Raw genomic sequence first — 26021 nt, forward strand, 5'->3', positions numbered from 1 at the left:
GTAATGAAAGAAAAATGCCAAATTGTGCTACAGTAAAATGAGACACTGCACAATTTTTCTATGGTCATTTCAGTGTTTCATATTATACATTTAAGTTTACAAGCTAAACTGGCTGGTTATCTCGTAATCCAGTGCTGCCACAGGTTGCAAAAAATTGAATCTTGTGAGTGGCTGGGAATATGAAGGAAAAACAGCCTGTTATGTGTACTAACTTTTCCTGCTGTTTTTTTTTTTTCAGCTGAGAGTTACTGTGGAGTGGTTTTTTTAGCCCTGTAATATGCAGAGCTTCAAGTTAAGGAAAACTGGAACAGCTTGTTCACCTTTATTGCTGACCAAGAACTTGCACAAAAAACAGTGATAGGTTATTTGAGTTTATTAATAACGTAGTAATTAATTAGTAATTGCTTTGTTGAGCTATCCACTGTTAAAATTCACTTGTGCCTATCAAAAACATGGCTATGTACTTAGTGTTAAGTTTTACATGCTTAAAACACTATTTTGAAGCATCAAATGTGACATAGTATGATAATCTGCGAGGTTAGTTGTTGCAACATTTCGTAAACATATGAGTGGTTTAACAGCAGGGGGGAAGAAAGACTTGACAGGTTGTTTTTTTTTAGCAAGTTAAGCAGACTGTCAAGGGAGATTGCAGAAGCTGGCCAGATTTTCATACACTCAGCCACATGCGTTAGTGTTCCCTCATTAGCATTCACAGATAAAGAAATAGGCTTTCTGAACTGTTAAATTTACGGTCTTTAACTACACCTGTTACCAAGGTTTTTTATCAGTAGCTTTGTTTGCTCTGTATGACTGCACATTGTGATGTGGTTGACTGCACATGTGCTTTCGTTAACAACTTTCCGATAAAAATCAGTTGTAGGTGAGGGTCTGCCCTGTCAAGTCTTTCTTCACCCCTGCCGTTAAACCGTTCATACATTTGCGATTGACATGCTGTATATGATACATTGCACATTACAGGGTTAAAGGAGAATTGACGTGAAATTTCTTGGTTGTTGTTTCTTGTGCATGTAAAATGAAGACGCAAAGCCTGTAAATTTAAGAAAAAGAATACTGGCAAAGATTAGCACACACTAAATAATGTGATATTAGCATTCTTGTTTCAGTCTGAATGCTTATAAGGCAGATAAATGACGATATATTTTCGCACTTCATTCCTGTGATTGTTGCAGCTGCCACATGAGTGGAGCCAGAAGAAATGCACTCAGCATAACTCGGGGGTATGCGCCGTAACTGGCGCATACCCCCGGTACCTTAAAGGAAAAAAAGTTTCATCCGGTCCAATGGTACAAAAGCTATCATCATCAGCAATGCCTCATATCCCCTACCTCCCTATCCTAGCAAACATGCAATGGCTCATCCCTCTCGTTATTCAGAGGCTACAACACTTGGTAAAGTGAAGGTTACAGTCCATACATTCATTGAAATCACATATGCAACATACAGAAATGCGGCGTCCAGTTGAGTGGTTAAAAAAAAGCATTCTGACATCAATGGTTCATACCTCCTAAGGCTGAGGCCACAAGCACTCTGTAAAGTGAAGCGAGCAGTGCATACATTCATTGAAATCACCCCTACAACACACAGAACAGCATATGCTTCAATCCCCTGCTGAGAGGATGCAATGTAAGGTTGAGAAACATTGTTGGCACGAGCCTGACCCTGCTATGCGAGCATGTGAAGCCACAGCCAACCATCGAAAACGAACCGAAGAAGCCGAATTGCGAAAGCAGCAAACCGATAATGCAAGACGGCGCATTACCAAGAGTGTAGCAGGCTTTCATATTCACGTGTTGCAGGAGTGTAACATGCTGCTAAATTTTTTTTTCTCTAATGGGAATTAGGCTTTTGTCTATACATCATCAGATTCTTTTTTCTGTCGTGACATGATGATAATGCTGATGACGCCAGGTTTCTCATTTCGAAATGTAATATAAAAATACTATCTTATAATTGTTTCACCCTCCATGCTTGTAGAGTGAAGGTCGTATTTTTATGTACAAGAAGTGTGCACTGGAGCTTCTACAACTTCGAAATGATGTTTCAGTGTTCCTTTAGGAGTTTGTGCAAAAGGTGAAAAGCAAAGAGTTTCATGCAATAATTACTAGAGGGAACTCTGGCGCTAGTGTCTATAGCTGAAATGGGGGCAGTTCATCTAGCATGGGAATCGTGGGAAGTATATATATTTGCCTAAATTTCATCCTTCTGGCTTCAAACAGCTTCGTGACTTTGTAAACGTGTCATTTTCAACAAGTTAACGCATAATAAACAGTTAAATAAACATTACTGAAGTAGTTGAACTGCAGGATTCAAACACATAGCCTCTGGCACAGAAGCCCGATATTGATACCATTACGCCACGGAGGCATGCATTGACAGGTGACATAAAACGTCCTTATGAATTTCTTGTGGGCATACCAGGGTGGTGAGACACTTCGCACGTTTCGATGTGGCCACCTCAACAAGCTGAACCATTGCAATTAGTAGCAATTGTGCGTGTTGTCAGCATATTCTGCACTTTGAAAAATATAGACTGCTATAAAGCGTTTTTGCGAACGCGCTCGGAAAAACGCTTTTATGTAACGTGTATTGAGCAACAGAAAGCTGTACCGGGAGTGTTTCATGTTGCTCTACAATATTCTCATTACACTTTTCATCTAACTATAATATTTGAGAAGTTGATTAATTCATTAAGACAAATTGTGTAATTAGGCGGAATGCAAAAATAATCTGAATATCTCCAAGCGACGGCAAACGCTACCTTGGTCCTGTCCAGCTAGTGGCTTCTGTATATATTTAAATACTGGTGCGAGATAGTTGGGAGCCTCTGTATGTATAAACATCGTTTATACACACATACATGTATTGATGTATACATACATACATACATACATACATACATACATACATACATACATACATACATACATACATACATACATACATACATCGCCGGCTAGATCTTCGAGCCGGCACTCCCACTCGAGAAGTCGCTCGAGGTCCAGGAGCCGTTCCCGGTCCAGGTCCAGGAGCCGTTCCAGGTCCAAGTCCCGGGGCCCACAGAACAGGGTCCGGTTCGAGGAGCGAGCCGATCTTGGGAAACAAGGCGCTACCTGGGCAGACAGGGTGCGGAGTGGAGCGACACCGGCCGAAAGGTAACGGGGGGTGCGGCGCCAGAGCATGGTTCGTCTGAAATAGCTTAGGAAAGAAAATGCCGAGATGCGCAGCATAATCGAGTTAATGCGAGCCGAAATAGCAGAGCTCAGAAAGGTTAATCAAGCTCACCTCGTTCCAGTCCCTAGTTCATCCCCCTCGGGGACCCCCTCTTCCCAAACAGCAGACGTTCCCATGGTCGTGGATGCAAGCCACTCGGGCAACCCAGCCAAAAGAAAGGCCGTTCCCAGCATGCCCGATAATGTACAGGCTAAAGCCATGTCCGAAGTCGGAGTAATGTTGAATTCCATCTGCTTCGAGATCAAGAAGATAAACGAACGACTATCTGCAGTGGATCAGCGACTCTTGGTCGTGGATCAGAAGTTAGACGCGCAAAACGTCAAAATTCAATGCTTAGAAAACAGAATGCCAGAGATAGAGTCCAAGGTGCAGGAAATGGACATCAGGACGTCGACCCACATACGTCCCGTTTACTTCCCGGATCGCGCGTCGGTACCTACGCCGCCACCACTGCACATCCCTTGACAGATTAATAGAACCATCTCCCTTGAGACCCTAGTAGCAACGCCGGAAGGTGCTCTATACAGCAAGGATGGGGCCACACACCCAATTTAGGATTTGGCAGTGGAACTGCAGGGAACTCCACCATAAAAGATGCACCCTGCAGCAGTTTGTTCGCACTCACAAAGAAAAGCCACATGTTATATTATTGCAAGAAACGATGACTGATCAGGTTTCACTCCAGGGATACAAAGCCCTTGCTCTCCGCGGGGACAGCAGAGGAACCTGCACATTAGTCTGCAGCAAGTTCACTTTCATCGCACACGATCTAGGGCTCCGGCCTAGCAAGACGGAGACCTCCCTAGTAGAAGTCATCCCAAGTCAATCCAACATCCCCAGCATTTTTATACTTAATGTATATAGCAGCCCGAGCGACACAGACAACGTTTCAAAACCATCATCACTAGGGCAATGAAACTCGCCGGAAACTCTCCACTGCTTGTGGCCGGCGATTTCAACGCCTCTTTTCACGCGTGGAACTACACGCACGACACGGTCAAGGGCAGAAGCCTGTGGCACGAGGCGGGAGATGCGGGACTCTCTCTATTGAGGGACCCAGCCTTTCCCACCAGACGTGGCACCTCTTCAACCAGGGACTCTGTCCCAGATCTCGCCTTTGTTAAAAACGCTGGCTCAGCCGTGTGGTCGAATCTGCACATAGACCTCGGTAGCGATCACTACATCACGGTCACCAGCTTACAAGTGGAACAGAAAAGAAAGAAGGCCTTCTCGGTCCCTGACTGGGACAAATTCCGTGAGGTTCGCAAGGCCCGCGCCGCCCGCGGAGAAAAGCCGGGGAGTCTCGACCAGTGGTGCGCACTAATTCTACAAGATGTCTGCTCCACCACCAAAACCATAGAGACGGACCTACAGACAGACAAAATAGATAGCAGGCTAGCACACCTTCTCGAGACCAAGCAATCACTTCTCGAGAGGTGGAAAAGCCAATGCTTAAATCGCAAGCTCAGAAAAAAAATAGCCGAGATCAACGAGCAGATCGACGAGCACTGCCAAGCCCTGTCTAGGCAGCAGTGGGACGAAATTTGCAATTCAATCGACGGGCAGATGCGCACGGGAGGCAAGTGGAATCTTCTCAAACACTTGCTCGACGACTCCGGCAACAAGTCAAACCAGAGAAGTGTCCTCGCCAAAGCGCTCCACGAAGCCAAGAAGTCGTCTTCGGAAAAGGACGTGCTGGAGATGCTAGCTAAGAAGTACCTGTCGCTCAAAACTGTGGCCGATAAGGCGGCATACCCAGTATACAAAGGGAAGCCGAACTCCGCGCTGGACGAGTCTTTCAAAGTTAGTGAAATCCGCCGCGCCCTACATGACCTCAATGGTAGGTCAGCGCCCGGCCCGGATCACATTAACAACAAGGCTCTCAGAGACCTAGAGGACGCATTGATCGAGTTTCTCACCGATGAGATGAATCGGATTTGGGAGGAGGGATTGTACCGGAAGAATGGAAATTGGCGAAGGTCATACTAATCCCAAAGCCCGGTAAACCGCCGAGCTTGGACAACCTCCGCCCATCTCACTGACGTCATGTGTAGGGATGGTGGCCGAGCACGCCATCCATAACAGAATTGCCGAGTATATCGAGACCAACGACCTTTACCCTCACAGCATGATAGATTTCAGGCCAGGCCTCTCCACCCAGGACGCCATGAAGCTTATCAAGATCCAAATCCTGGAACGCTGCACTCGGGACACGAGAGCCATCCTTCGTTTGGACCTGGAGAAGGCCTTTGATAACATCCGTCACGAGTTTGTTCTTGACGCCATCTCCAAACTCGACCTAGGCTCGTCCTTCCATGCCTTCGTAAGGTCTTTCTTGAGCAAACGATGCGCCATCCTCAAGGCTGGAGACTTGGAATCGGAGAAAATAGAGCTGAGCAGAAGAGGCACCCCCCAGGGGTCAGTCATCTCACCGCTCCTCTTTAACATCGCAATGGTCGACCTCTCAAGATACCTAGGCAAGGTCCAGCGCATCAGTCACACGATCTATGCTGACGACATCACTGTCTGGTGCGCGGGTTGCAGTGGCGGACAAGTCGAAGCCGCTCTCCAGGAAGCTGTCGACACTACAGAGCGCTTTCTAACCGACACGGGACTCCGGTGCTCCCCAAAGAAATCGGAGCTCCTTCTCTACAGCCCAACTAGAAAGGGCCGCAAGCCACAGAACTGGAAACCCCCAGTGAAATTGACATTAATATTTACACCAAGCGCGGAGATCCCGTTCCCAAAGTCCCGTCCATTCGAATCTTGGGAATGACACTCGAAGGGGCGGACACGAGTATCATCACCATTCACAAACTAGCAAAGAAGACGGATAGCGTCATCGGTCTAATCAGGCGGGTAGCTAACAGGAGAGGCCTGAACGAAGAGAATCTGATAAGGCTAGTCCACGCTTTCTTGTTATGGTATTTCACGTACGTAGCGACCATGCACGTCTGGAAGAGGGCCGAACGAGACAAGCTAAATGCCATGATAAGGAGGGGGATCAAGAGCGCGCTCGGACTACCAAACTACACACGCAACGACCGACTCCTGCAGTTGGGTATTCATAATACCCTGGAAGAAATTGCAGAAGCACAAGAGAGGGCACAGATCCTCAGGCTCTCTGGCACCACGGCAGGCAGACGACTCCTGATAGAGATGGGCGTCCCCTTCCGGCCACTGTCGAAGACTCCTACCAGGGCCTTCCGAAAGAGCAGAAAGACAACATCATCATATCGCCCGCCCCGCGCAATATGCATCCCAAGCGCAACGTAGAAAGAAGGAAGGCCAGGGCGGTGGCGCTCCTACGCCGCGCGACAGAACTCCCTAGCGGCAGCCGCTTCGTTGACGCGGCCCAGTATGGCAACAGCAATGATTTCACCGTATACATAGTGGCGGTCAACCACAGGGTTGATCGACACTACGGTATACGACACTACGACACCATGGTCGCGGAAAGCGAGGTCTCGCTTCCGCGACCATGGAGAACTCCAACGCCAGCCCGCAGTGGTGGAGAACAGAGATCAGCCGAACACATACAATGATATTGCTCAGCACTTTTATCTCGGCAGGAGAGACTTTCCCCTTCCACACAAGAAGTTAAATAGAGAGCAGGCATTGACCCTCAGATTATTGCAAACAGACTCGTAACCCAGCCCGGGTTTATACCACAAGCTTTATCCCGACACCTATGTCACTAGTTCTTGCAGGCACTGCAATGACATCGCTTGCCTAGACCATATGCTCTGGCGTTGCCCCTCGTTACGAGGCACATTTCAAATCAATGAGGACAAGTGGCTCTCCGCTATCAAGAGCCCCGATGCCGGGGCGCAACTTTGGGCTGTCCAGAGGGCCCACGATGCGGCGGTCGGGCATGGCCTGACTGTCCCAACGTGGGAGCGGCCCGCAGCGCGCTTTGTTGCGTACCTCAGGACATTCATTAAAGTTTTGCATCCATCCCTCCATCCATCTTACACAAGAAATTGTATATTGATATAGGTATTTAATGCACGTATGTCTATGTTGTATGCTATGCTACCTCACCGTTGAGCAATGTACGAGTGACAAGGTCTCAGTCAGGCAGACAAGGTTCTGCCTTTAGCCTTGCTATCTAAGACCTTCACTTTCTATAAATCAGTGCTAAATGAATAAATAAATAAATATTTGTTTGAAGCTCGATCGAGTCACGGGACAGCTTGTCTTGCGTGATAACTTATGAAATGCTTTTATGCTTTCCGAATATAGGCTTTTGATATTTAATTAGCATTTAATTCAATATGGTAAATAAAATTTCATTTAATCTAAAAAAATTCTGTCACCGCAAAAAACTCCGACAGTGCCTGGTCGAACTGGGCATCAAGATTTTTGCACCGGGCTGGACCGGGTGGTTGTTCTTTAATGTCGCGGTCGGCCAGCCGGACGCAAGCGGCTGGCCCGGGCCGTGTCAACGTTGGCCGGGCCTGGGCTCTGAAACTCGGACCATGCGCAGCCCCAGCTCGCACATCGCGGACCCGCGGGATCAAATCCTGCGTAGATACTGGTGCAGTTTTTTTTTTCCGGTGGAAGTACTATGACTAAGTGCAAGAAAAGCCATGAAACCTGGAAAAAGTAGGTATATATACACCCACTGCAACTGTAGCAACAGAGAGGGCGCTGAGCCTGTAGTACTTCAGGAGAAAAAAAGACCATGGAGTTATACAAGAATGGCAAGAAAGAAATTAGAAAGGGAAATCTGCACGATAACACAAAGGGCAGTGCTTTGCTACCTGAGACCCGAGATGGGTGCCAACAAGGACAAGAACATACCAGAGCAATTATTCGCAACATGATGAGGCGTGTGCATGCTACAGCAAAAATCCTTAGCAACTCGACACGTCCTAGTGGAATGTGGAAGCATTCACTCAGCGGGACCCGTAGGTTACGTCCACCTTCCAGAAGCGCTGGGATTCGAAGCAGATGAAAGAATTAACCGGTCAGTAGTAGCGATTATCAAGAGATGTTTAGAGTATTGGGGGAAAAAAAGATCAGTTTCATTTGACAGGCGAAGCAGTGATAGCGATAGCAAAGTATTAGAAAGCTATACGAAGTAAGACTAATAATTTTATCAGCCGCATAAACTGTTGGAAACATTCGCTTGCTAGAGAGTTTTAGAATAGGGGCCCCATTTGGGGCCAAAGAGCTTTGCGGATGTTAGCGTTGGGGCACGCAGGAGTGAAGAGCTTTAGAATAGGGCTTTGCGTTTGCGGATAGCGTCTGACGCTGACAGCGCCACTACGGCGTCAAAGAAAAGCTATTAGAAGTAAATAAACAAAATTTACCTTTTTATGATGGGAATAGTAATTTTGACTTGCGTGCTTTCACGTTTAATTACAATTTAGGGGTTATTCTGTAAGCAGCAAACAATTAGTTGCGCTTAGTTTTGAGCAAACCAACTTTACGTGCCTTAACCAGCCAAGCTTAGCCGTGTTAGCCTTACGAGCCATAAAATCCACAATAGAATTCGGAATCGGCGGCATCTAATGAATCAATCTTCACAACACACGCTAGTTGAGAGAAAGCGATAACCGCAGTCACTTTTCCTAGCTTGTGAACTTCACGCGTTACCACAAATCGAACCCAGTTTGGTGCTAGGCTAGAGCCGTCGCTTCGATGGGTGCCGCCATGTTTGTTTACGCAAATATTTTGCGGCAACTTTTGGGGCCTCCACTAGATCAGTGAACTAGCGTGCTTAACGCAAAACCCAAACGCAGTTCGCGTCTCGCGCATGCGCAGTGGCTTCGACGCTATTTCTTTGAGGCCCCAAAATGTGTGGGGCCCCTATGCAGGCAAACACACCTCACTCAATGACCGCCGACACTTGCTTTTAGAACGTTGGCGAGATAAAAAATGGCAGCAGCTGCGAGCGCTATCTGGAAGTGTTTCAAGGAAACGGGCGCGCCGCTCCGTGGCCTCTGAGAAATATGGTGGACGCCGTGGCCGGTCTATGAATAGTGGAAACGCTCGAAAAGGCTTTCGAGTTCTCGCGTAACAGAGTTATGTTTTCTCGTATATTCAAATTACAATCCGACGCTGTCATGTCTGTAGGTTGTGTGTAAGTCGCACTATACGGTTTTTCTACGTATTTTAGCTTGAGAAATTAAATTATTTCAGTAACTTCCTTGCGCCACGTGGAGGGCCTGGGTGTGGGCAGTTCGGAAATATTTTTGTCGAAACGACATCCGACGTTGGGCGCGGGTCGCCAACGCCGGATTTTCGGCGACACTGGGCCTTAACGCTCTTGCGTTAAAAATTCCGAGAGGCGCTCGCTCAGCAGCCGCAGTTTCAGCAGAGGAGATGCGCACAAACGTGCACCCGCCCCACTTTCCTCCGTTGCGAGCGCGAGAAGACGCTGCCGCACCAAGCCACCGTTCTCGGCTCACCCTCGCAAATTTTCGCTAGCGCCTACACCGTATACAGCGCGCGTCCGCGACGTCATCGTGCTTGGACTTTACACGCAACACCACGCCGACGCCTATGGCGACGAAGACGGCGGAAATTCGCCTGTAGTTTCCATATTATTGCTCTTGCAATGAAAAACCATGGAAGAGGCTGATAGGACTGGATCTGTTATGGAATAAGTAATTGTACAAGGTAGAACAGAGGTTCCCGTTGGAGGCGAGTGAACGCCACTAGCTCCGGGAAACCGACCTATCCATAGAATGCAACTCGTAGAATGCAACGCGCTTCGTCCCCTGCAAGGCAGTAGTGGTGTGCGAGATTCCGACATCGTGCGACGGCCTGTACATCGGGCAGACGAGCCGTTGTATAAGCGATCGTTTGCGAGCGCATTTAACAACCTTGGAGCGAACACTGGCACAAGTGTGGCGATCCATTGCGCCCTGTGCGGCCTTCACTTCCACCAGACGCGTGTCGCACGCAGCACACCAGCGCTCTGGAAATCTCCTATGAGGTGTTTGTGTGAATGCATTATTCCACGGCGGCTGCATGTGTCAGTACACCATCAGTTGCATTAAGCGACACAGAGATTGTCTCCGCAGCTAAGCGTTTGGCTGTCCTAGATAAGGTACAGTACGAATGCGCGGGTTCTGCATATATGCATATCTCCTGACATGTATATTATTATTGTGCTCGCAAAAATAAACGCAAATGTAGATAGTCAGCGTCTGTCTATTCTTTCTTTCTTTATTTCTTCTCGTGTTATTTTTTGCGCTGTTTGCCGTAATGTAGATATGGATATATACACAGATTAAGGAGATGTAGGCAAAGGGCTATAGGTTGATACTGAGCGTGCATAAATTGCCTGATTAACTCAAGCAGACTAGTTGACTTTTTGTCACCGCCACGTTTCAAAAGGGATGCCAGTATCGTCACCATCATCATCACCATCATCATCATCATCTGAGTGAGGTAATATTTAGGCCGGCGCTGGGTGCACGCACGTGGCAGCAGACGACCCCAAGTGGAGTCCGCTGCTGCCACGCATGATGACGTCACAAAAAGAAAACTTAGAAAAAAATACATGAAATGCTAACGTTATCGTTTTGTTGTTAAATACACTACGCCTAAATAAATAAAGCATTTATTTTGTGCAGCGTTTTAAAATCGAAAATGACTGTCGGCGCCTACACGCGTGCACGCAGTGGGAGGACCGTTGCGATTCCTTGTGGCTGTGTGGTGCAAGGTTGTGGTGTGTACAAATCACTGTATAATATCGGCGAGTACGAATAACGTTGCCGTTACGAAGCTACAGAAGCTTCGAACGAATTGTGCTGCATCCACGAAACAGCACGACATGTCGCATCATTTGGACTGTCTGTTTCGAAGAGTCGTGGTAGCTCAGCGCCGACTGCATATTGGGTCACTGTGTAATATCGGCGAGTACGAATAACGCTGCCGTTACGAAGCTACAGAAGCTTCGAACGAACTGTGCTGCATCCACGAAACAGGACGACATGTCGCCTCATTTGGACTGTCGGTTTCGAAGAGTCGTGGTAGCACAGCGCCGACTGCATATGGTGCCGACACGGATCATGCAGAGTGTGTCGTATGTAGCGATTCTTTAAGTTGTGTGTACGCCTTCTGGCAAAGTCGGATGCCTATTTGGCCTTGGACACCACGTCGACACATTGCTCTCGAGCTCGAAAACGCAGAAGTGGTGCGCGTCGGCATTGACGTCGATGTAGGGTGCATACACATTTCCAAATCGTTGTGCAAAGTAAGGGCGCCTTTTGTCGATGAGCAAAGTGCGTTCAAACATTTCGCGTCGCCTTACGCACGCAGAAGCGTAGTAACGAAAGCCTGGACGTGAAACGTGAATCTAACAGAAAGGCCTGTTCCCGCCTGAAGGCAATGTCAGCAAGTGTCCGTGACGAGTGTCAAGTGACTCACACGAGGCTGGGCGTTGAAAAGTGTCTCTCGAGTGCCGCTGCTTCAGTCTGGCCAGGGCCCAACCCGCTTTCATGAACCATTTGAAATGCCCAGTGTATTAGTTGCTATAGATTGTGGTGCAGCGAGACAGCCATTCCATAGCAGCCATGAAAATTACCTGTGGAAGTAATAGTAATGCGATAGGCTTTCGTGGTGATTGTCATTATGTATCACATGCATCGGAGTGCGATCATTTACACCCTGTGCTTGTGTTTAGATGAATGCTTTATCTTCCGAAGATACGGTACAGCACCTGGATCTTGAGTGGATCTTTCACTGTGCAGGCTATACCAAAACCTCTCTACCCTTGTGTGCTTCATTTTTGCCAACTGTCTTTGCTCCACAAAGAAGGCCAAGTTTCTTTCACTGAGTTTCACTCACTAAGGGAACAGGCTTGTGCGACTTGCAATCAACAGGGGTCATACACATGTGGTAGAGCTTTAGTTGTACAATATTCAATTGGGTGCCATTGTACATGCACCCCTAGGAAATCATTTGCTATGGCAAATACTAACGTAGTGGCATTTCTTTTTAAAATTTGTATGCCTTAATAATATTGTTAAAATATAGAAGTATGTCTGCAAATTTAATAAATTTGGAGATCCTCACGTAATTCCTAATGCATGTTGGTACATTATATTATTCCCAATGGACTCCTCAGTATCACTGTTATTTCTCAGCATTCTCCCACAACAGGTATTCTTTCATCTCTGAAACAAACGAAAGTCCTCCCGCTTTTCAAATCTGGTCACTAAGGCATTTGTAGCTATATATAGATTGATCTTCTTAGCACCTTATTCAAGTAAAATGTTAGAATACATAGGTTATAAGCATACTGTTGAATTCATTGAATTGCATAATGCCCATGTAAGTTCTAACATGGTTTTTTGCATGGATTTAGTATGATGTCGCAGTTAACTCACGACGTCACTCATGCTTGTGTTTTCTAGCAATGTCAATCATGATTAATAGTTTGCACTTCATTTGCTTGCTTTTTTTCACATTGCATGGTGTGTGCATATTATTCTTGTATGTATACCTGAATAAAAAATTCAGTTGCAAGTCAGTGCTCCTGTTGCGTTTTCACTGTCCTTCATACTTTGTGCACTGTTTCTACTCTTTCAAAAACGCACTAACTCGTCCAGCTCTCAGTATGGAAGCTTAAAGTCAGCTGTTAAAATGAGAATCCAATAAACATGGAAACTGTCTGTAGGACAATAGCAATGATTTTGCTGTTTGCAACATGCAGTTTGTACATGTTTGTACAAGAAGATTTCAGAGAGATATACAGAGTGTTACAGTGCGTAAGGTTGAATGGTCCCGTCCCTGCCATATATACTGCAATATCATCATAAGTGTGCACAGGTCTTGCACTGCAAGCCAGAGACTTGCTCCAGGGCTTTCTTATTTTATTAAGTGTCAGCTGCTTGCATTGATAATGTGGTTGGTAAATTGCTTACCTATTTCCCACCTAAGTTCTCTGCATTTCATTCTGCTGTATTTATCGAATTGTTTTCAGCACTGTTCTTTCAATGACATCAAGGGTTACATTCATTTTGTGTCAAGGTGTTTTCTAATGCACCAAGATTAAAGATTCTGACAAGTTTTCAAAGCTGACACAATGGCAAAAATATTCTCAGCCATAAAGTGTGCTCATTGAGACACCAGGCACCCTGTCCCACAAAACATCCATCAATTCTATTTTTAGATAAAAGCACATCAGTTTCTTACTTGTCAAGCTACATCTCTAGGCACCACATGGTCTTTCCAAAAAGAAGGTTGCACAAGTATTTAAATGCACTGTTTAAAAGTTTACTGTTAAGACTTGTGTTTCCTTCATTTCAGTTGCAGTATGTGAAGTAGGTAGCAAGAGTGTTCAGCTTTAGTGCATCTGCTGTTGACAGAGCTAAGCTTACATGAAGGTGAAAGGGCATCCCTGCATAGATCCACCCAATGTAAAGGTATGGCTTGATAAAGACATGTTGTGCTGGAAAGGTTAATTAAAGGTCAGCAGGATTCTCTGGTAATGTGGCATGCACAATACAGCTGGGATACAATATGCAGATCACTTTGCAATTACTCATTCGCTTCTTGCTTTCTTTCTGCAGCATAAGTCTGCATGCTATGGTGTTATTTACCTTCATAACATCATAAAAAAAATTGCAATTCATTGCTCCACCAAAGGCACCATCAGCCAGCTAAGCCGTTCTTGACATAAAGCTTCTCAGCCTGGTCTCTACATATGTTAGCTTTGAGAATGTCTTTTCACACAAACTTATCACAGGAACTCTGGAAAGGAGGTCAAGAACGTAACATAAATCTTTGGAAACTGATTTGTCCAGCCCAGTATCATTTTACAGTCCTGGCTTTCTTGATGCTAGTTTGGGACTTAAGAAGCTGCAGCTTAGCATGCAAGGTGTCGAATTATATATATTTCAGAGGAGCTAGACTTGAAAAGCCATTTTATTATCCCCCACATAAAGGTCCAAAAGGCTCTACATGAAAACTATGAGATAAACTTGCGTAAATCCCACGCAATGTGAAAATTGATGTTATGTGAAGTATTTTACAGGTAGTTGGCTATGCCAAGGTGAGGTATTGCTATCGGTGATTCGAAATGAACACTCGTGTGAAACTTCCTTTTAAATTTCAAATGGAGGTGACCAACAACGGGTGGGTGTGCTGCTGCTGAGACACCTGAATCTTTTCATGTGAGCCATCTGGTTCCAACGCAGGTAGCGTGAGAGTCGCATGACAAAGCTGGAATGACGACAACGCAGCAAACACGATGGCATCACAAACATAACTATGAGAATGTTGAAATTATGTCCTAACAAAATTCACTGTATTGTATTTATTGTCTTTGTAACCTGTATTACCCACTCCCCTCTGTAATGCCTTTGGCCCTGAGGGTATAATAAATAAATAAATAACTAAATAAATAAATAAATAAATAAATAAATAAAAATAAATAACACATCCACACTTCTAGTGGCACAAGCTAATATACAACTTGGGCTACTGGGTTGGCATAAAAACATGTAAGAGTAACAACCCCATTATTGAAATCTTTCATTACAAACTATAACAAAAAATTTTGTGCTTTGTTGCACCTATAAAACTACATAAAAAAAAACGTATACTAACATAAGCAAATACACAATAAAAAGTCTATTACAGCAAAAGCAATATTGTATTACTTATGCTTATTACTTTGTTGATGAGGCCATGAAAGTAGAAATGCCAGGTGATAACACTTGCCAAAGCTCAAGCAAATGTCTCGTTTAGTCCACTTCCTGTTTGGTGGACTTTAATTTGCTGGTCATTGATGCTTGTACACGTTGACATAGCTCCTGCCAGTCATGGCAAAAGCTGATATTATTGTGATTAAGGCATGCAGTTTTTAAACTCCAAGCCCAGCTGCTGCTCTTTTTTTAAAGCATAGCTTCCTTCAGCTGCAGCAATAATATAAAATTAATATGTGCTGGGCCAATGTACAGATATTTCTGTACTCTTGCATGTCATCCTACCTTCTCACTTCTCCCATTTCTGCCCAGAATGATGCAGTTGATTCGATTTCCAAGGTTGCTTTTGCATTGCTTGTAATTAAGCTTGGAAGGCAGCATTCTCCACTCTTTTTCTGTCCTTGCTGGATTAAGCAACAAGCGAGAATACTGCTTCATGTGGCCCAGTGGTTGCTTTATTTTGTCCTCCAGTGTAATAGCAGTTGCTACGAATTTAGCAAGAACCTGGTCCAGATGCCAGCAATCCTTTCTGCACCTTCGTCACATATGTCTGACAATGCAAATTATTGGCAGAAAATTTGCAGATCATGCACTTCAACTTGCTCACCAGCTTCAATGCATGTTGCTATGCAACGCTGGCAGCAGTTTGTCCAGTTAACATATTTCACTGCCAAAAAAACTTGTGTGTCTGTATCAGCATCACTCTTTTCTCTGGTGTTTGGTCGGATGAAGTTCTGCAAGAGAAGAATCTGCCAGTCATCGCACGAATTCTTGCGTATACATTAACCAAAATATTAATTGAATTGGTTTAAGCAATGTAGGTAGTTGGGCGAGTTGGTTCAGCATTGCAGGCTTGTAAATGTATATAAGATACAAGGACAATTAAAAGAAAGCACAAGAATCAGTAGTGCATGTGCTACATGTGTGTTGTCTTTTCTTTTGTACTTGTATTTTAGATGCATTTACATGTCTGAAATTGTTTAAGCATGTCGCATCTTAGTTTCAACAGGTATGGCTGACTAGATATTGTGTGGTTTTTGGTTTTTCTGCATGGGGTTTACATCTGAGAGAGAAAGAAAGGAACAAGGAAGGCCGGGTAAGTTAACCAGACGTACATCCAGTTGGCTATCCCTGCATGGGGGTGAGGGTATGAGGGTTTAAAAGAAAAAAAGGAGGCAAGTCGAGACAGTTCACTCGCATAAAAGACAGATGGTGTCTATAAGTATCTTTTCAGATTCGTTTATTTTAGAAAGTCATAAGAGCACGTATGTATAGCTTTCTTCATTAATATGGCCAAGCACCCAGGATCCTAGCCTCTGTGAAAGGTCGACTATCCAGTTGTGTGGGTAAACTCTAAAAGGGCTGACATTGGATATCAAAGACTGACAGGGGAGGTGTTCAATGGTCTTTTTGCAGTTACAGTGGTCACATTTAATAACGAAGGACAGTGAATTTGTAAAGGCACTTGATCAAGTATGCCTCTAATTACCAGGGGTTACAAAGAAGGCCCAGATGTCATAAACAGTTCTAATAGGGCTTTCTCTCACCCCGAAGGGGAAATGGTGATGTTGCAGCACGTGCAAACATCTTTGAAAGTGGAGGCTAGTGAGTAACAATGGTTTTTGAAAATGTAGCCTGAGAGCTCACCACTTTCAAGCAAACGAGATGGTACTCAAGCAAGATGGTGGAATGTTGAATATGTGCTCTGAGCCCTTTAGTATGTATAGCTATGTAGGCCGAGATTAGGTCTCTCTGCTGATTGCAATTGTAACAATTCAACTGTCAACAATCGTGAGTGTGTTTTACGCACAGTAGATTCAAGAAAATGCTACCTCGAGACGTACCATGGCTGTATCACCAATTTAACCACTTCAGAGCTAAACTTGCATTTCAAAATGCTAAAGGTCTCGTTAACGGCCATGTGCTCAAGAGGGACTTATTTAGAATTATTTGTCTAGCATGCCATACATTTACCCACCTGTTGTGTTAACTAGGACAGGGACCATTGATTTATATTTGCAGAGGCTTTGTAACAGTGAGGGCTGTCTTTAGGAATTTAGTAGCCACACAATACACGATTTGTGCTACAACCAAAAATATATGTGAGCTGCACTCCACAAAGGCAATGAGAAAGTCACTTTTGTGATAGTGCATTTCGCACGGATGTAAGTGTAAGTCAGTGTGCTTTTTTTCTTTTTTTGCTCACTTCCTTTCTTTAGTCCCTTGCCGTCTAACATGGAGAATAGTTTTCCAAGCCTGGGGCTGGGGCTTCTCTAGATGCAATTAAATTTTATCTCGAAAGAGAGAGAAGAGCTAGACGTTGAAGATTTCACAGCCACTGACAGTCCACAGTACACTCTAAAAAAAGTTTACATCCTTTAGGGCTTGTCTTGTCCTACAGCGATAATCGTCATATCTGCCTTGCATATTTCCTTTCTTGAAAACTCGGTGTTCGATACTTTACTGTTGAGACTGCTGTGTCAAGCTGATTACGCACAAGCCGTTCGTGACTAGGAAGTACCGGCCTCGCAGCATTAAAGAAAGGAAATGTGGGCAAGATAAATGACTTTTATTGTTTGGGGACAAAATACAACCCACAGGGGGCAAACTTGACCGCAACGTAGACATCTTGTGGGCTAAATTGTACAAAATGCAGTGCAGAGGAGCATATGTGCTAATATATATATATATATATATATATATATATATATATATATATATATATATATATATATATATATATATATATATATATATATATATATATATATACACACACACACACACCTACACGTGGGCAAAGGTCTTGTATGTGTTTCTTAATGGTTGTTTTTTTTTGCTTCACCACAATACAGACAAGTTATGTGGTGAGTTATACAAACTAACTGCATTGCTGTGAAGCATACTGAGATTGAAAGGGGGCTCACTTCAACTCTCACGGGGACTATAATAAGAGTCCCTAATTACACACGTGCGTATACGTCGTCTCCGGTCACAGTATGAGCACAGAACCATCTTATATGGGTACCGACATGCATTCAGAGGTGTTTCTGGTGTGGTGTTTTAAACTGTTTTTGCCCTCAGGATTCCTCTCTGTTTGCGCCCTCTTTACACAACCGCTCGCGAACAACAATAAAGCCAACTAATAAACCCAGCTATTCGCTGCATGCAATGCATAATTGTTGTCTGCAAATGGGCTCTGCAGCAGCATTAAGTATTATGCAGTGAAGCGCTATCGTAAAAATTTTAAACTCCGGTAAACACATTGCGCTTCATCATGTTTTCGCAATGTTCAGTGTCTCGCAGGTAGCCACAGGTAGCCAGTACATATATATATATATATATATATATATATATATATATATATATATATATATATATAGTTCATCGCAGCCACTGCAACTGCTGAGAACATATCGTAAAAACTTGATTTGCACACACACACACACACACACACACACACACACACACACACACACACACATATATATATATATATATATATGTGTGTGTGTGTGTGTGTTTGTGTGTGTGTGTGTGTTTGTGTGTGTGTGTGTGCGAATCAAGTTTTTACGATATGTTCTCAGCACTTGCAGTGGCTGCGACGAACTAGCTTTTACACCAAAATCTATCGGCTTCATCGCATAAAATTTTTGCTGCAGTGAAAATGTATTCGACGTGTACCATACATATCCGACTGCACTGGTACAATAAACCATCCACAAAATTAAGCCAATAGCTGTTTAGCTTGAGTTTCGTAGTTTTAATGTCTTCGTGCGAGTGAGATGTTTCCAACTTTCTAGTTTTTTGTCAGTGAGGTTCATTATTACGTTGTACTGCAAAGAAGCTGCATGTCAGAAGTACATATTCTTTACTCGTTGCACAGTGACTACCAAATTAGTGGTTCTCGCCATGAACTGCTGTCCATATTCACAATGGTCACAGTGATCTCACAGTTCCTGCAAATCAGTACTCATTCAGCTCATACTACGTGTCTTTTGGTGTGCGCTACCAATCAGTGATTCATTCTGTCTGCTGTTTGCAGTCGTCCATTAAAGCTGTATGTGTTAGTACTTAGAAACTGGGACAATATGCAATGATTTACTCATTTTTATGTGTTGTATTTACATTTTTTAATTTTTTTCTTTCTTATTTCCAATGCAATACAAGGCGTTGTGCAGGCTAACGATGCGGTACTTGTAAATTTATTAAGATAGCTCTGTTTTTTGAACACTCTAAACATGCATGGTTTTGAATTTGTCTTCGGTTATATGTGTAAACGGCAGGAACTCCTTTCTGGTATAACGTTCTTGGTTGCAGTGAAAGATGTATAAATATAGCTGATTTCGTAATAGCTTCACGATTTTTTTGCGCCGCAGTTCTTTGATAGCGCACTACCAATACATACAGAATACACTATAAAAATGTCTTTCCGCACTACACATTAGAATTTTTGGCGAGGTGTTTGCACCTGTGAAATTCAGGAGCCGTTGTGTTGTGGCTGCCCAATTTACGTGTCCGACATTTGTGGCACGTTCGCTAGTATAGGAAACAAAGGTGGCAGTCAGGAACTGCTCTGCTTCATTTTTACCCAATCATGTTGGTGTTCTGATCTTTTAGGTAGTCAGAGTTGTCAGTTGATAGTTCTGTGTCTACTGTCATTGAAAGCTTCATAGTTAGCCTTTGCGAAACATGAAATAGATTATCATATCTTGGAGGTGAAGCAGTGCACTGACAAGGACAAGGCGAAGACACCTAAGAATTTATGACACTAGCTGCAAGGTATGATGATTAATCAGCAACTAGCCCAGCTTTCCACATTAATAAAATATATCATTTACTTGTAGCGTGAAAGAATGACGCAATAGAAATGTCAGCTTTTCATATGAAAGTATGCATGCACGTGATTCATGCATGTGTGCTTTTTTGATCCAGCGATTCCACAAAGGCCGCCCTGTCAGAATAACTTATTCTTATGTGAGAATAAACCAAAGTTATTGTTGAAATGTTCTTTCCCATACTCACTTGAATGACTGAGATGCCCTTGTACTTAACTAGGGATAGCTATAGTTGGTCAGCACACTTGGTCAGGCAATGGCCTGGCCAACTAAGGTACCACTTTGCCAGAAATTAATGGTGGTTTTAAATTACACCTTATTGTGCAAGGTTTTGTGTAGAGAAAGTAGATCACCACACAATAAGTTAAATGACTGACAGTCACTGAACAAAAGAATCTTCTGCCTGGAGTCAATGTTTGGACAAAGGGACTTGCCTTATTAAAAACTGATTTCCACATAGCTCATCGCTCGCAAGGGTCGAGGAGGATATCAGGTGCGTAAGAGTAAAATGAAGGCTGTGGAAAGGGGAAGTGGAAGGCTTTGAAGGCAAGGATTAGTTTGCAATAGTAAAAGGGGTGTGCTAAGGGTTCTTCCAAGTGGAGTGACGAAAACAACCCACAAACTTCAAATGAACCATTACATACAAGTAGGCGTCAACCTACTGTGGCAGCCTTTTAGGGAAACCTAATTAAGGTAAGGCTTGCACTGTCAACTCTGTGGACAGCTGAAAGTCTCATAATCATTTCACGTTATGTCCTGGCCATGACCAAATATAATCTGGAGCTCCTACTGTTCCACTTGCCCTTTGTATTTACTATGATATAGTGTTACCTGAAAACACATCTTTCTTGATGGACAGCTCTTAAACTTGCAAAGCCTTTGCTCACTTTCACATACTCGGGCTTCTTAAGCACAATATCAATTTTATTAGCTTTTTGTCAATGGGTAACTGTTCTAAGACCTGTGGTGTACAAAAATTATTTATCTTCCGATGGTGCTTACTTGTTCAACATCTCCCAATATTGCCCACCATTTAATATTTAAGACAACAGCAGTTATAGTGGACTAAGGATGACTGTATTGACTGATGGAACTACCCACATAAAAATATTTCACTTTTAGTACTCTTAAGAGTTCAGCATTTGAATTGTTGAAACATTCAATTGTGGTCAAGTACACTGGGTTACAATTATTGGATTGTGTCTACATTAGAAACAAAAGAATGAAACTGCTGCCATGTCATATATGGAACACCTGGCTTATAAATTAGGTCATGAACTTAAACCCTAGCAGGAACACGGATTTTGTTTTTTCTACAACAATGGTTTTTTTGTAGGATCATTTCTGATCTGATCACTAACTCAGCCACGCTAGCACCTATGAGTGGTATACATGACGGCTAAATTAATATTTGGTACATTATATTTTAAGCTTGTTTTTTTTAACTAGTATATGCACTTGAACTGATTTGACTAATGGTTGTGCAGCTTTGCTATGGTTCCCTTCTTTATATATTGGATATGCGTTTAACGGGTTTACGGCAACTCCATTTTTATTAATCACTCTGTTGTGGCAATCTAAATGTACTGACAACCATCATCTTGCACTCATTTCTCTCCTTCCAAGTTGAAAAAGAAACACAAAAGAAAGAACCATGGTCACTAAGAAAAATATTTTGCCTTTAGTGTACTTATCTGACTAAACCTGTATTCCATACATACTAATACAACTAGGAAGACGTTACAGCATGGAGCCCCTCTGGTTGCTTGAAAGTTCCGAGATTCATGCAGCTCTAATTAATATCAATATAAGTGACCTTTCCTCTGCATATGTTCCAAGTAGTACTTAATGAACAGGATTGTGGAAGTATATGCCTAATGCTGATGCTATTAAGCCAATTTGTCAAAAGACATTGCTACCCGATTTGTGTGAAGCCTGTCTGCAGCTCCTTTTTATAAGTTTAGGTGTATAAAAAAGGGTAATATTATAATCCTGATGATAAAGCAGTCATTGTAGAGAGAATCTGGTTCATATTTTAATGTCTGGAACAGGAGCCAGAAATATCACCTATCTCATCTGCCATTGTTAATGATGTGTGGGCATGTCCTACATACATCATTCTTAATCTGCTTCTGAGCCCCCCACCCGGGCCGGGCCCCTTGCTTTAAATCATTGTCCAAACAAAAAGAGCATGTAGGTGGCTGCGCTAAGACTTGTTCTTCATTATTGCCTTTCACTGAAAGCCATATGACCCCAAGCTCTTAACAGTATTCCTTTGTCTAAGCAATGCAAATTTGTGTCATCAAGCTTATTAAAAAGAACTGGTCTGCCAAAGTCATTTTCATAGTAGCCTAATAATTTACCCGCAGTTTCTTTGCAAAAGCTACCCAACATCTTTCACCGCATGCCTTGCATTCTTAGACTTTTGTCCTTGCTGTCTAGTTTTGGAATTGCTGACGTGCATCATTTCAGGCATGCTTTCTAGCAAGATTGGTAGACTTAGCTTTCCGTCAATTGTACAAGCAATACTTGCCAGGTGTGCAGCTTGTGTTCCCCTACTTGATTCTGAAATGAAATACTTGTACACATAGTGGTATGTTTAACATTTTCCGTGCCTTCGACGAGCTAGGTTCGTCCGTGGCTTTTTGCTAAAAACGGCCAAAAACAAGCTCAGCTCATAAACAGTATTTCGCATTCTCTAGCATTGCCATGGACAAGCCAAGATGTGTCTCAATGCTTAGTCAGGCTTTTGATCGAAGGCAATGCATAATCCATGGGACAGCACAAGAAGAAGCAAATTTATTCTTTCAGAGCAGGTAAAACACGTTGTCAACTGAGGTTTTAAAAATACATTAGCCACTTCTCATCAGAATGAAATGAATTATGGGGTTTTACATGCCAAAACCATGATATGATTACGAGGCACACCGTAGTGGGGGATTCCGCATTAGTTATGACCATCTGGGTTTCCTTAATATGCGCCAAATGCACAATACATGGGTGCCTTTTCATTTCGCCTCCATCGGGGTAACATTGCGACATGGAAGAGGATAAAAAAGCGCTTGGTAGTACATACTGCACGAGTGTGCTTAACTGAGCTGGTTAGTGAACGTTTATAATTGAATTTACCAGTGCTGAAGAGTGGCGGAGAGAAGACGACAGACAGCGTTTGAGGGGTGAAGCCTCAAAATACCGTAAATAATTCAATATAGTAGCTTCTTTACAGCCACTTTTGTTTTCCAGGAGGATACTATGCCTTGATGTCACGACACAGTATATGGTCATGTGGGAGCAAGACATTACGATGTTATGACACTCGCTCTAGCTCATTCAGTCGTCCACTGTGCTGCTACATTGACCTTCAAAATTTGCAGTGCACAAGTCGACTGAGCTAGCCGGAGGCCTCAAGAGAGTGTCAAAACATTGCAATGTCCTTTTCTCACATGACCACGTACTGTGTTGTGATGTCACTACATAGTATCCTCCCAGAAAACAAAACTGAAACCGGCTCCAGGAAAGCTATTATACTAAATCACGCCACTCCAAGGCTTGTTATTATATTTTTAGAGCTCTAAAGCCTTAATTTAATGAGAGAAAAAAAGGAATAATTGAAGATATCGGGTCAGTACCTCTTCAAATGGAACCTTGCAGACAATGTTCGGCCTAAAGTGTATTGGGTGCTTTGAATAAGCATTTATGGTCTTAGGATGTGTTGTAAATGCCAAAGAAAAGTCGAAGGGGGACAGCCCCCGGGCATAGTTTTGTTGGTAAAGTACTTTATTTAAAAAACCAGAAGGAGCTAAGTAACATCTTTTTGGTGCAAATATTGGCTTGCATAGCTGTAACTGACACAACAATTGTTGAAGCTTGAAGCAGCATCGACTGTGTCACGGGCACTCAAGCAGTGGGCATTCCTTCTCTGGACAAAGACCTAGAGTGAGGGGGCAGGGTAGAATTGAAAAATATTGCCGTCCATTATGAATGCAAGGACATACTTTATGTTATGCAGAACATACGGTATCTGTCAACAATAAACTTGCGCACAGTCATAAAATGCAGATATGCCTTCTCGTGGATAGACATACATGGCTGCCTTATACATGACATTTAGCATGACAGCTATTTGGCTTTGCCAAAGTATGCAGTAGTCTAACAGCCATGCAAGACTGTATGGCAAAATCTATGCAAATTAAAGGGCAGGCTATTGCTTCATGTCAAGATAACTTGATTCAGTACAATACCAGTGCAATTTATATCTCGGTATATCTGCCCAAAATAGACCCTATTTACACATTGCACTTCTGCCCACGTTAACTCTCACACTACTGCACACAAATGTTAATGTTCTTTTCTTTCCCATTGCCGAACTCCTATTTTGGTCACCACTATAGAAGTTTGACTAATTAATAACTTTTCTGCTAAGCAATAACTGCGCACATTCAGCTTATGGAAGCCACACATCCCGATTTGCTCACAAGGAACAAATTCTATTCCATTTATTTCAGGCTGAGTTTGCACAGTTATGCAATTTTGAAGCTGTGTATAATGTTTGATGTATCGTACAGTGGGGCAGTGTTATATTAATATTGTGTTCAAAAGGAAATCCTTTTTCTTTAACATAACGTATTATTTTCACTCTTTTCTTGCATTCGGGTGCTTGAGTTGTTTCCCGCAATTTTTCTGCATTCAATTGCGTGACTGTCTTTCCAAGCTGCCAAGTGCCTTTGCTTCATCCTTGTGCTCCTCCTGACGCCTTCAGTATGATGCCTGTCCGTTTGATCACACACGAAAGTGCAAAAACTCTCCTTTGACTTATCGTTCTGGTTCTGATCATGACTGCCACACCTTATCTCAAAGAATCCTTGTCTCGTTTTTCTGCAAGCTTCATCCCTCCCTCCCTCTTGCTTTGTTTTGCGTTTTTGTCTTTAGGATAAATGTTTAACATTACTTTAGCAGTGGTGCTAGATGGGCTATCAGTCCCAGTTAAAGGTAAGCTGTCGCCGTCTTCAGGGCAGACACAGCACCCATTCACCGACACAGCATAGCAGACCTGCTGACAGAGAACAGAATGGCTTTTGTGGCACAAATTCAGATTCGCCTCCGAGTTTCTGTGTTTCTGGAGCTATGACTGTTGCTTCTGCAACGCATCTGTTTGCTGTGAGAATATCGCTACTAAAGTAGTGTTAAATTCTTGCAGCATTCTTTAGACCGAGTTACTTAGCTTTATCAATGGGCATCCTCTAGTCATGTGAACAAATCCAGCTCTATGGCCTGCTTATTAAAATCCCTGTTGGCTTGGCGGATGTTTAACGCGCTTTTTTGTCTAATTTGGTCAATCGGACCTCGAGCTTCACTTTACTGCAGCAGATGTCCAATTCAAAGTATTCACAAGCCTCTACGTCACTCTCGTTGAAAGCAAACTAAGTTGAACTTGACAACTATTTGTGACACAGATGTAAGTATTCTATTACTTTTCTTTGATGTCAGTGTGCAAGAATATTCCCATAATTCTCAGCCACTCAATGTCCCATATTTCAGTCTTTTAGGTCCCTAGGGCACTTGTGAGTGCACAGACAAGGATGCTACATAATTGTTAGTAAACACTAGTGATCCTTGCAGTTCCTCCCATTTTTAATACTGCCATGGTGGTACTGGATGCTTGAAGGGCAAAGCTTCCAAATTTCAGATGGGATGACCTCAGCGTTCCAGCCTTGCAGACCTTGGAGAGCCCATCACGATGAAGGCACAGATTATTGGCAGACACACAGCTGGTGGTTTCAAGGGCTAGGCCTGCACGATCAGCCTTCCGATGAGACTTGCTATCCCAGCCTTGTGAGCTATGGAGCAGTCATCGTTGTGGTGGCAAGATAAGTCTGCACTCTATGCGCCATTCACTTCAAGGACTAGGCCTTCAAGATGGATGTCACTGAAGAAATTTATCGTCCCAGCCTTGCAAGCTTTGCAGTTATCATTGCAGTTGTCCTTCGCATCGATAGGCAGGTCATTGGCTGCTCCAAGGGCTGGGCTGACAGGTTGTGTCATTCACCTCCGGGGGCATCCTGGCTTTGTGAACTTTAGACTGTTGTGCTGAAGGGCAAGGTCAGACAGGAGCTGAAGCAAGCAGAAGGTGCTCCCACCTCCCAAACTTACAGATGACGCCTGCAGCCACAGTACGAGTCCTGGGTATTATGGCACAAAATGTAAAGAATCGAGACAGATGCCATGGATACCCTGATCTTGCTCCTTTAATGGAACTCTA

This window comes from Dermacentor albipictus, chromosome 10, assembly GCF_038994185.2.
Source record: "Dermacentor albipictus isolate Rhodes 1998 colony chromosome 10, USDA_Dalb.pri_finalv2, whole genome shotgun sequence".
NCBI classification, from domain to species: domain Eukaryota; kingdom Metazoa; phylum Arthropoda; class Arachnida; order Ixodida; family Ixodidae; genus Dermacentor; species Dermacentor albipictus.